The 9,802-nt window shown below is 29.6% G+C and overlaps 1 long non-coding RNA gene across 1 annotated transcript; it reads right to left on the bottom strand.

The window, feature by feature from the left end:
- Positions 1-7,609: 7,609 nt before the first annotated feature.
- On the bottom strand, positions 7,610-8,485 carry LOC128284056 (uncharacterized). The gene is made up of 2 exons (XR_008274363.1): positions 8,325-8,485; positions 7,610-8,135 (listed from the first exon to the last, which is right to left on the bottom strand). It is a non-coding gene; the product is annotated as an uncharacterized LOC128284056 (long non-coding RNA).
- Positions 8,486-9,802: the final 1,317 nt, after the last annotated feature.

The following is a 9,802-nucleotide window of genomic DNA, read 5'->3' as shown; positions in this document are numbered from 1 at the left end:
TATGAAAAATAAATAAGTGAGAAAAATGCCATCATTTTCATTTGAATGAAGTTTGTTGAATTTGAATTCAATGCTTTAAAATGATTACAAATTAAGGAACAAGTATATTACTATATCTTTCTTTTACTTTGCAAAAAAATGAAATTTTAAATATGGCTACCTTTTTTAAATTTTTACTCACATCGAATTAATTATCTTTTTATCAAATTATATAATAAAAATTTTAATATTAAAATACACTTCAAGTCATTGCATTATTTGCACATTTGAAATTTAATTCTTTTATTTTCGACTTTAAAAATTCGAGTCTAGTTAAGTCTTCTATTAAATTTATTGGTGCAACATATTAAAATTAAAACAAAAACTCATTCAAGTGGTCATGTAATAAAAATGTATTGTAATGAACATGGATTTAATAGGAAATTTTAACAATGTTAACAATTATTAAAATTCACGTTAGCAATCTAATAAAAATAAAGTATTTAGATTAACTAATGATATTATAAAATTGAAATATCAAATTATGTAAAAAATTAAAGTATATAGTTTAAACCAAAAATTTAAACATAATATATCGAGTATTATCTAAAAAGAATAGAAGGTGATAACACGTGTCACATGAGAAATGCCCGTATCATTCGTTTTTTTATATAATAGCATAGATTAGGGATGATTGTGTTAGGTATGAAATGTCTTCAGTCATGTTATGGTACTATGCTTACTTTTGAGATTTAGTCTATATACTTTTATCTGGTATGTGTTAGTATAGATCGTCTTGGGCTATATTATGGTTTTGATATGTTTAAATTTGAGATTTTGTTCCTATAATCTTTTTAGGTAAAATTTGGTCTCTAAACTATTATAATTGTAACGCCCTAAAAATTTAAGTATTGTTAGCTAAATCCTGTTTAATAAAGTTTTGTAATTGTGGCTAAGTGCCCTACCTATGAGTTGGGGATTAGGGGTTTAAATCCTACTTTTGGAAATTTTGTTATTTTATTTGAATGAATCCTTATTCCTGAACCTCTGACTTAAGCTTAATTACGTGTGATTTTATGTCAAGAAAGAGCCTGTTGATTCAATGGATAAGTTTTTATATTCTCTTGGTCACATGTTCAAGTCTCTAAACATATTTTTACACTCATTCGTGAAGTCGGTTTATTTTTCTTTTGTTAATTGATTTTATTTTTTAAAATCATTTTTTTCACGTTTTAACTTTCTTTTTCTTTTTCGTTATTTTCCTATCTTCTTCTTCTCTAAACATTCTTCCTTTTCTTTTATTTTTTCTTTCTTGTGATAAATTGTCATTGGATTGTTGCGGAATTGGGTTGGTTATCGTTAGATTGACAGGTATTGGAGTAAGTTTCGTCGTTATTCTCTATTATTTTTGCCTGACTTTGTTTGTTCTTGTCGAGATTGAAATACCGTCGTCTCATTCTGAACTTTCTATTAAATAATCAATTGGTTTCTTTTTTAGGCGAAAACCTCAGGATTAAAGTTTCTTCATCAAACCATGATCGTGTTTCGCTATTTCGTATGGGGGTAATTTCTGAGTTGGACTTTCATGTCGAAGTTATTCGACATAATTTTGATTTGGATTTGGTTAGCGATTTGTTTGGGAATAAATTGTTTGATTCAACAATTGAATGTCATTTTTAGGCTTCGAGATTAGCGTGGTTGCTTCTACAATGAAACCGTACCATGTGTAACGAAAACCTCGATTTTTGCGTTCTGTAAAAGTTAAAAAACATGACTGTCGATACCACACGGCCTTGTAACTCACTATTTTGGAATTAGAATCACGTAAGCCAGGAACACGGGCGTTTGCCCAGGCCGTGTAACTCACTGTTTTGGAATTAGAGTCACACGGGCCAGAGACACGGGTATGTGTCTAGGCGATGTGAGAGATAATTGGTGTTTGAGTCACATAGGCGTGTGCTTGGCCGTATGTTAGACCATGCAACTCATTGCTTTGAGCCACACAAGCGTGTGCTAAGCCGTGTAGACCATACGGGCCAACCTTTCAGGCTGTGTGAATCCATAGGGGCGTATGGGCCAAAATTCAAGATTTTTCAATAAGACCGTAAACATCGTTCCAGTCGAACGTGAGCCTATTGTAAAGTCCGTATGGTTTGATTTGGGCTATAAAGCCCATCAAATGATAATCTGTTTTTGTACAAACTGTTATATATATCAACGATATGTAGACTGGCGAGTAAGTGTATTCTGTATTAAATGAGTATAATATGAATTTGTAACACCGTATGCTTATATCTGTATCTGTAAATTTGCATATGCATTGAGGGTTTGAATGAGGAGAAAGTGTGGGCAGTTTAATAATCTGCCAAGACTGGTGGCTAAGCCACATATATATCTGATTCTGGCGACTTATCGCATTCTGTTCTAACTGCTAGTCTACGACATTTTGAACGTGACATACAATCACTACATGGCGTGAATGGATAGAGGGGTACTTCATACCCTTTTTGGTGTGTAAGGTTGGACAGAGATGGTGTAGCAGTTGGGGGTAGGAAATCTACATCTGTATCTGTTTTAATTTGTATCTGAAATTGATATATTATGTTCTACTTCTGTATCTGATTCTAAGATCTGCTTGAATAATGAGAAACTAAAAATCTGTTCTATAATTTATGCTTAATTAAAACTATGAGTTACACACTGTGTCTATCAACTCATTTTGTCTGTTTGATTGGATTTCAAGTAACCCATCGACTTAGGCGGCTCGGTGTGGCTGGAGCTCGACCATTTTTATCTAGTTATCTTACCATTTTAATTAAACTTATACTATAGTGTGTTTTATCTTGGATTACTTATTATAAATTTGGATTTCTATGTGGTTGAACTACTTAAATGATTTATGATAGTTAAACTTTAAATAGTTAAAAGTTGGACTTTTTGAAATGATTCGACGTAGCTTTCCAGATTTGGTCTTAACATTTAGGCTGGGTATGGAGTGTTACAATAATAACATTAATTAATCCAAATAATTAACACCTTTAACTATTTTAATTAAAATGTTGATGTGAATTTTCTTTAAAATTACTCATTCAAACTCATCATAATATATATTTTTAAATAAGGTCATTGAGAAAAATTAACGCCCACATTTTAATTGGAATAATTAACAATATTAATTACTTTGACTAACTAATGACTTTAAGAAAATAAAGAAATAAAATTATAACAAAATTTGAAATATTGGAATTAAATTTCAAGTTTTAAACTTATTATAAAGGAAGAATCTGAAAATTATTATAATGTCAAAAAATAAAATAACTATTAAGCCATGTGGTAAAGGGTAAGATGGTTAACGCCATCCTTTTATCTATATTGATGGAAAATTATTTTATGAACCTTTTCTACCACATCATCTATGGTCTTATCCAATTAAAAAAAGACACATCATCTTTGATTTAGAAGTTTTGTCCAAATATACATATAATGTGGAAAAAAAAGATTATGTGTCCTTTTTTAATTAAACGAGACCATGGATGATGTGATGGAAAAGGTTTATAAAATAATTTCTCTGTGATGATGATATAAATATTAAAAAGGTTAGAATGTGATAAATTAGTTGAGAGAAAATGTGTTAAATTAAGCTTATTTAGTTTAGATTTGTTAAACTATAGAACTGCAAAACAAAAGATTTTTCTTTCACTTCAAATCAACCCACCAATTTATAAAATAAAAAAGTTTTTATTTTAATATTACATTTTATTATTTTTAAAATATTTATATTTTAAGATTAATTTTAAAATATATATTTTAAATATTGAACAAGCTCATTTAAAAATAATAATATAAAATTATAGTAATATTGGCATTCATAGATGTCAAGATCCGCCTTAAAATTCTTATTACCTTTTTCAACATAAAAATCTTACCCCCTATTAATAAAAAAACTTGGAACTTATTTGTCTTTCAAGGTATAATATGGAGTACTGAAGATTTGATTAAAGTTTCATACAATTGGGCTAAGTAATATACCTCTTTACTAAAGGTAAATGTTTCCAATTGGCAAATTCCAATAACAGTTCCGTCCAAGTTCGGGAATTGGATTCAGCTAAATTCTGATGGTGCGATAAAAGAGGATTCCAGTTTAGCTTCAATTGGGGGAATTCTTAGTGACAGATATAACAGATGTATTATTGGGTATAACTATTTTGTGTGCATTTATTCAGTTTTAGATATTGAATTGTGGGGCATTTTGGAAGGTTTGGCGATTGCTATTGATAGGGGATTTCACAAAGTATTTATCTTATCAAACAGTAAAGAGGTGATACAAGTTGCTCAATGGAGTGATACAAAGGTGTCGATGTCTACTTTGGTTAAAAGAATCAATATATTATTGGCTAATTTGGCACATTGGTCGATCCTGCACGTATCCAAATATTATAATAAAGAGGTTGACAGTCTAGCTAAAATGTCTATTGGTAATAATGGTGGTACTAAATTTTTTGAAATACCTCCATAGGGGCTTAGATGTATCTCTGGGTAGTTTTCTTATAGTGTCTTTCATTCACCAAAAAAAATGTAGTACAATTAATTCATCAAATTTTAAAATTGCATAGCTCATAATTTAAATGATATGCTATTAAGCTTTCTTTGGTATAATTCATACATGATGCTTGATTTAATATCTGATAAAATGTAAATTTAATTGAATTGATGTAATAAATTATATAAAGTCTAAAGTTAATTACATAAAGTTTACGGTTTTGGGTTTAGTATTTCTGTTTAGGTTTTAGGTATTGAGTTATGGATTTTAAGGGTTTAGGGTTTATTAGTTGTACATTAACACACATGGGTGTAAATATTAGATAAATGTTTAGTTTCCAGGTTTAGGGTTTTTTGGTTAAACCTCCACACTCATTGGTCTTAAAGTTAGGTTTTGAATGCAAAAGTTCCTAAGAAAATATAAGATAATATAATTTTTAACATCAAGGCATATAGAAATAACAGTACCTTGATAATAAGTGTTGAGTTTAGACTTTTTTTTTAAGATTCTCAAATTGGCTTAGAAATACACCACAACTATTAAATAATAAGAGTAAAAAGAAGTTTAAAGGTATACGAGTAATAAGAGAAAAGGAGAAAAATAGGACTGACTTTCCATAAAAAATTGAAAGGGCTCTAATACCATAAGTGCACAATAAGAATAATAAAATTTTTTATCCTTTTTATTGATGAGAACAATAATTAAATACAAAGAAATGACCAATGAGTTATCATATATTAGTGGAGAATTATTCAAATAAAATCAAGCAATAAAATAATAAACAAATATTGCTAAATAATAGGAAGATTATTCCTAAAAAAGGATAATAGGAAGACTAAAGAAAAATGACTTGATCATTCATATGTTAATAAAATCCAATCCATGATCACATTTACAAATGGATTAAAACTTACTAGTCTTGACACCTATTCTAATAAAATAATGTTGAATTATATGTATTTTGAGAATATATATATTTAAATAAAAATTGCAATAGTCCAATACCCTAATTTTTTAATGGAAAAAAATCAACTAAAGAATTTGCAATCAAAATTATTATTCTTCTTCTTTTTTACTTTTTATTAGTAGCTCTTTTTTCAAATAAAAAGTTGATTAAATATTTTTCAATAAAAAGATGGTAGTTTGAAATAGAACAAAAATTATAGATGACATTCAAATTCTAGAAATATTAGTATATTATCTTGGTTAAAACAATGATTACAGTTTTGGTCTAGCATCTAGATGATATAGATTCAAACACTATTATTCCCTTCCTTTTCAATATTTTATAATAAAAATACAAAATATTTTTCAAAATAATTACATAAAATTAATTAAAGGTTAAAATATGCATAGCCCTTATACTTTTATTTATAAGATTAGTACCTCTACTTTTGATTTCAAAATTCAAATCCAATTGCTAATCTTTATTAAATTTGTTGTGTGACATTTTGAAATTAAAAAAATAACATTCTAATGAACCTGAATTTAACAAAATAATTTTTACAGAGTTAATAGTTGGACTTGAATTTTAAAATTTGAAAAGTAAAAGGGCTAAATTCCTATAATTAAAATTATAGAAACTAAATTCTAAATTTGTGAAGTGTAATAACCCATTTTCTAGTGGTGTCGGAAATAGTAGTTTCGAGACCACAATTTTGACAAGTGAGTTCGTAAATATTTTTAATTAATATTATGAGTCAAAATAGTAATATAGTGAATCGGGATTTGATAGATTTTATTACTTGGTCAATTAGTCAATGTACAAGTGGTTTGTATCTTAAGTTGTGGCTTTAGAAAATGAGGTCTCGGGATCTCGTTTTCATAAAACAAGCTCGTAAATATTATTATTAGATATTTACAAAGTTTTTATACAGGTGAATTGAGGTTTAGTTTGGAAATTTTGATGATTTGATAATTAATTAAGGAAAATTGATTAAATTATAAAAATCGTAAAATTTAATCGATATTGATTTTTTATTAGTTAAAAGGCTTAAATGGTCAAAGTGGGAGGATTTAGGAGGCAATTATACCCTTTTTAATGTGGTGGATGGTTAATGCTTACTTCCTTTAATTATTTTATGTTAAAACAAAGACATCACCATCTTCATTTTTATCTTCCTCCAAATATAGAACACCAAACCTCCTTTTTTGAGCACTCTAAGTTCGTCCAAGCTTAGGGGCCTTGCATGGTAAGCTTTTTCAATCCTGTTTTTAGTAATTTTTATATTTTTGAGTTCGTTGCAATTAGGTTCAACTAACTCGTATCTCCGTTTTCAAAACTTTTACAGATTTTAAAAGTTATCATTGATGAAATTTGAAGCTTATGATGTTTAATAGCTTGATTATAAGCTTAGATGTGTTTAATGACTAATTTGTAAAGTAATTTTTGGTTAGTTTTGAGTTTAAGGACTAAAATGTAATAATGTAAAGTTTGATATGAAATTTCTTAATTTTATGTGTTTAGAGGGTTGTAGAAGGATTTATTTGAAATAGGAGTGAAAATCGGAGTCCAAATGTTAAAGTTATACTTGTTTCGATTTTAAAGACTAGATTGAATAAATGTAAAACTTCAGGGGAATTGTGAAAAAGGAACAAAATATGTTTTATACTTGAAATGAGATGATTTGTAGTGATAGGAGTTAATCATGTGAAATGGATTATCGTATAGATCAAGATTCGAAACAACCAGTAGATGAATGAGGAAAAGGAAAAATCATGGAATAATCATTGACTTAATATTTAATGTTGAACTCATTTGGTAAGTTCATACGGTATAATTATGTGATTTTATATATTTTTTATTGAATTGTGAATTGATTATGTTTGAATGCATATTTTAAATTGATTACAAGTTGGTACAAAAAGGTGAGAAAAGAGCTACATTGGAAAGATATGGTGAATATGGATAGGTATCTGATGATTGAATGATGGTAAATTTTATTATACAAGTATATGATTTATACAAAGTGATGTTAGATTGTTAAAAGATATATATATTGTTATAATATCAAGTGAACTAAATTAATGGTATGCGATTATATTATGAATTATGATTAGAACAGTACAAAACATGAGCAATGAAATGAATTGTATTAAATGTTTTGATATGTGTATTGAGTCCAAATGAACGTAGGATAAGATACGATTGGCATGCTAATAGGGTTGATTGCACGCTAATTGACTTCGAGAAAGATCCAAGGGAAGTGGTGGTGTAGTTTTTTATTTTGTTGAATGAGACTTTACAAAATCCTCAATAAATGGTATCTTTGCGATTTCTTTCTCAGATAGGGTTCAAAAGTTTCTTTTAAAGGATATGGAAACTACTATAGTGGTTAAGCTCTTGGGACATAGCATTGGCTATATCACTCTGCTAAATAGGGTTCTGAGTCTATGACGTCCTTCAAAATCGTTTCGAATCATGGATGTGGAAAATGAGTATTTTCTCGTAAAACTACAAAACAAAGAAGATTATGAGAAAGCTCTTATCCAGGGACCTTGAATCGTCTTCTGTCAATATCTTACTGTTCAACCGTGGACAATGGAGTTTAACCCATTTCAACCCTTCCCGACAATGGTCATGGCGTGGATACGACTACAGGGCTTGCCCGATTACCTGTATAATAAAAAGATTCTTAAGAAAATTAATGATTTAATAGGTAAGGTTGCAAAACTCGATTTCAATACTGATAATCAACTAAGGGGATATTTTGCAAGGTTGGAAATTTTTGTGAATTTAGATAAACCCTTAATATCCTAGATTATGATTAATGCAGACTTCAAAAAATCAAATATGAATCCTTACTTTCCATTTGCTTCTCTTGCGAAAGGAACGGTCACGTGAAGGAGCTTTGTTCATTTTCGAACAAGGATAAAGAAGAAACTGGTGGCAATGAAGGGTTGAAAGGGGCAAAATTGACGGCTGAAACTCTGGTGGTTGACTCAGCGAAGTATAGACCTTGGATGGTCCTCATCAAAATGCGAAGGAAACTCGTAAATTGGTGGCTAAATTCCCGATTAAAGGTAAAGAATGGTCTAAATTTAGGGAACTTTCTACGGAGACTAATCGAAAAGCGGAAAATGAAGGTTTAAGGGCAAATTTCTCGGGATTAATTTTCAAAAAAAGGTGATTTCTTTACAAAATTTGAAAGGGAGAATGTGTAAAAGAAAGGGAATGGGAATGATGAGTTAGATAAGGAGGAAGTAGGGGTAGGCAATGTGGGTTGTGAGAGCTTCATTGGGTTGGGAAAATAGTCTAAAATTTTTTCTATTATTTCTAAGAAAGCTAGGGCATTAAATGTGGTGGAATTAGTTTTGGGATTGAGTCATACAGGGGTAGCTACTAGAAAGGAAAAATGGAAGTCGGGGCCAAGGCTATATTGGCTCGGGTTTAGCTAACATTAGGCCAAGGGTTAAAGTTAACTCAATGGGCCTGAATGTCATAAACAATTTGGTGAAGGCCATTGGGAATGGGTTATTTATTGCGTCTATTAAAACCGCAAAGATGGATCAATGCATTGAAAAGAAATTGAATAATTGTAAGGAAATGCCTATTAGTGTAGGAGATTTTCATATACGTGCCATGTCACACTTTAACCCTACCTTTAAAGGTCTAATCAAATTGGAGATTTCTTTAAATTCTAATATGCTTGACCCATCGAAGCATACAACAGTGGTTTTTAAGGATAATTGTAGAGACAATACTATTACCCTTTTAGAGGGTGGTGATTTAGGGATTTTTAATATAGGAGGTTCAAACAGTAAAATACGTACATCAAATGGGAAAAGAACTGCTACTAGAAAAAGGAAGGGTATTTAATAAAATTATTAAGGATCGTGTAGAGTGCTTTAAGGCAATCAAGAATACAAAAGTCTTGCTTTCAGACTCGATGAAATCTATGGTGGCACTTATTAATTCTTAGACTAATACTAGGCTTATTAAGGCTTTAGCAGTTTCAGCGAACTTATAATAGAGTGATGAGACCGATTCTAACCAGTAGAGGTTGGTTATCTATCCTTTCTTTTATTAATTTTATTAATTTAAATATATTTTCTTAGAATTGCAAGGGATGTACCAGTAGTAAATTCCCCCAATTTTTTTTAGAATATAATCGGGAATTTAAACCAAATATTATGGGATTGCTCGAGACAAAAGTCAGTGGTGGCAAAGTTGATTTGATTATCACTATCCTAGGTTTCTAATATTCTCATAGGGTTGAGGCCATGGATTTTTTGGTGGTATTTGGATTGGTCAAAATGATTCAGTTAGAGTTTAAGTGGTCT

This window comes from Gossypium arboreum, chromosome 11 (assembly GCF_025698485.1).
Source record: "Gossypium arboreum isolate Shixiya-1 chromosome 11, ASM2569848v2, whole genome shotgun sequence".
Classification (NCBI taxonomy): domain Eukaryota; kingdom Viridiplantae; phylum Streptophyta; class Magnoliopsida; order Malvales; family Malvaceae; genus Gossypium; species Gossypium arboreum.
The sequence above is the reverse complement of the archived record's forward strand: the minus strand, read 5'-3'. Positions and strand labels throughout refer to the sequence as shown.